Below are 3,504 nucleotides of genomic sequence, written 5' to 3'. Positions count from 1 at the left end.
CTCCCCAGAGCAGAGCAGAGGGGCACAATCCCCTCCCTCGATGCTGGCCACGCTTCTCCTGATGCAGCCCAGGGTAGGGTTGGCTTCTGAGCTGCCAGCGCACATTGCCGGCTCATGTCCAGCTTTTCATCCATCAGTACCCCCAAGTCCCTCTCAGCAGGGCTGCTCTCGATCCTTTCTTCCCCCAGCCTGTACTGATACTGGGGGTTACCCTGACCCAGGTGCAGGACCTTGCACTTGGCCTTGTTGAACTTCATGAGGTTCACACAGGCCCACCTCTCCAGCCTGTCCAGGTCTCTCTGGATGACATCCCATCCTTCTGGTGTGTCAACCGTACCACTTATTATTATTATGCTGATAATTCAGAGAACTGAAAGAAGTTTACAAAGTACTCTGAAACTGCAGTTTGCTGTTGTATAGCACAAGTTACCAACAGTTCACCCAGGCATTCCTAATCTGCTCCTGAAAGGGACTACCTGGTTACTGAAGGCAACCCACCAAAAATCCCAAACTGGAAAATCTCATCATCTCCTAACACAGATGGGATGATATGGCCATGAGCAAATGGAGAGGATATGTGCAGAGATGTGAGCAGAACTTCATCCTGTCATTGCACAGTTCTGATTCCAGTGCCAGCAGGGCTGAGACTGGGCTTGACTGCGTCTTTGGATTTATCTTCTGCTGGAGCACAGATTCAAACCAATATCATTAATTTTAGATTTTTTTTTTCCTGTATGTATTCTTTAATTATTCCCCAAAATTCTGTAGTTGATTCCATTTCACGCCTTACACCTTGCAGTTCTTCAAGATTTCTATCCAGTGTTGTCATACTTGGAGATACACATTAGCTTAGATTCATCCCGTCTGCCAGATACCGCTTGGAAATGTGACAGAAACCACTGGGCTGGAGCATGACTTCTTCCACATGATACTAACGCTATATAAAAAGTAATTATAGATGCTGAAAGACTTCCATGACTTAACTGATCTCCCAGGGTACTGGCACTTACCCATCCTGTGAATCCACTTTGTCCTAGGTCAGTTGTAGATGTGCTTGGCTTTTGGAAATAGCTTTGGTTTGTAGCATGTGCAAATGTAGTGGAGGTCACAGAAACCATTCATGTATAATCCAAAGCTCAAAACTGGTACTCAAAACTCAAAGAATTTTGCCTTTAAAGTGTCCTTGATCGATCACCCAGTACTTCCTGTTCCAGTAATAGCTTCTCTGGTTCTTTTTCTGAAAAATGAAATCACATTATGAAATTACATTAGTGTGCATTGAGAGAGTACCAGTTATCTGATCTGACATTTTATATATTGATTGAAATGCTGAGAGGCAAGAAAGTCATGATTTATAACAGTACAGTGAAAAACTGAGAAACAGATGAGGTAAGGTCACAGAACATGAATGGTAAATGGGAGCCAAGCGCACTCAGCTCCTGCGAAGCACGAGCCTGACAGGGCTGCTCCGTGATGTTAAGGAAGGATATGAGGGGTTCTTGTTCCCCATCCAAGTTTGGTTTGCTTAGCTGTTTTCTTTTTTCTATCTAAGTTTTACCAACCTATATGGAACAAAAACTACTGATAGTAAGAATATATAGCAATATCTAATCCAGAACTTCTTATTTATAGGTCTCAAAAATACTTCAGAAAGGTAAAGCAACAGAGATGTCCCAAGGTAATTACCTAGCAGGTTGGTGGGGGAGACAGGACAGCCCCTAGCACTCACGAAGCCCAGTCCAGAAGCGTGTCTGTCCTTCTGGCTGAATTGCCTCTAATCATGAGAGCAAGGAAGGGTGATGTCAGGATTGTGTTGTCGTCCACAGTTTGAAATAGCTGGGCAAGTTAAATGTAACTTGAACTGGTTTGTGTGGCATGTTCGGCTTTGTCAGCCTGCCAACCTTGGCCACTGGGGAAGAGCACAGAGTATCTTTTAGGGCAGGATTTTTTTTTAAAAAACAGGATTTTTGTTTTAATTGCTATTTACACGTTCCACCCTTTGCCCCTTTTCAGCTGCAGGGAGATCTTGTTCTATTTTAAAAGCTAGAGCAGGAACTTGAGGCTAGAGACTGCAGCCAAATCAAACAGGAATCTCACCAACCTAATAGAGGGTTGGCTGATAATAAAGGCTATCTTCCCAAGCCTTTAAAGCTCTCTTCTTCCAAAGACACTCCCTTATCTGAAGCCTCTGGCTTCCCATGAGAGGGTATAAACATCTCCCTATGCAGCAGGGTACCCTTTGACATTAAGAGGGAAGTACAACTCTAAGATAAGTTGAAGAGGCTTTTATGTCTAATCTCAGTAAGCATTCAGAGGCCGTGAATGTCTTTTTATCCTGAGTTGTTGGGGTTTGTTTTGGTTTTTTGGCTGGGAACACATTTTGCTTGGAGTTTTATTACATCCCTTATGGCTTTTTTTTTTTTGTTTTTTTTTAGCTGAGCTGTCAGTGCAGCACTTGTTCGGTCAAGACTTGTGTGTTTACTTGGCATCTTCAGCATATAAAACTAGCGCTGTTCGCATGGCTTCCATGCAGCCAATTCTGCTAATATTTTAAGGCTCTGACTAATGCGGCTTGAGGGTAAATGTTTTCTGACTTTAACATTGTACCTTGCTCACAGGAGCAAGTTTTGATGGCTTTTTTTCATGGGCAGAGCTTTCAATTTTGTCAATTCACTGCCATTCCTCATTAGAGGTTTTTTTTTTTAAAGAGGTGGCAAAGTTTTAATTCCTTTTTTCAGAGGTGTTGGGATCTCATCAATGAACAGCTCATAGAAAGCCCAGCTCACTTTCATACAAATGCATTAGTATATCCATGTGATTGCTGAAGGCAAGACCCCTGCCCTCCAGCTGTAATAATAATCTGCTCTTCCAGGAGTGCTGGGTTCCAACGCGCTCTCCGGGATCTGTTCACTGATCCTTGTTTCGTGTCCCTTCCCAGCCCTTGCATCCCAACCACCGGTCTGGCTGATGCAGAGCAAATGGGATCTCATCTAGGGCCTGGCTCAAGCGGCCCTGTTGTCCTTCAGGACTGATGCTGAAGGATGTGAGGAGCTTCGTGCCAGCCCAGGGCTGCACACTTTGCTTCTGCTGCACTCCAGACTGGCTGGGAAGATGCTGGAATTGACCTTTCCCTCCCAGCAGCAGTGCCAAAGGCCCTTCTTTTCTGCTCGCTGGGAGCCAATTAGAGAGAAAACAAAGACATTTCAGCGTAAGATTTACCCCTGTGGCTTAGCAGCAGTGGCTTAGCGTCAGTGGAGGCTTTACTCAGAGGCTGTCCTGAACCACGTCCTTCTGTCCTGTGAATGAAGACGGGGAGTCCCTCACATGTTGCCGGTAACCACCAAAGGCCCTCCATGCTGGGTGGTGTTCCCCCACGTTCCAGCCACCCTTCAACCACCTTCATTTCTTTCAAAAGGAAAGCATCCCTTGAAGCCCATGATGCAAACTCGTTTTTAGGTAAAGCACATTTTAAAACCTCCATTTTCAGATCAGCTCCCTACAGGC

This window comes from Egretta garzetta, unplaced genomic scaffold (genome assembly GCF_000687185.1).
Source record: "Egretta garzetta isolate BGI_Z169 unplaced genomic scaffold, ASM68718v1 scaffold130, whole genome shotgun sequence".
Lineage (NCBI taxonomy): Eukaryota > Metazoa > Chordata > Aves > Pelecaniformes > Ardeidae > Egretta > Egretta garzetta.
The sequence above is the reverse complement of the archived record's forward strand: the minus strand, read 5'-3'. Positions refer to the sequence as shown.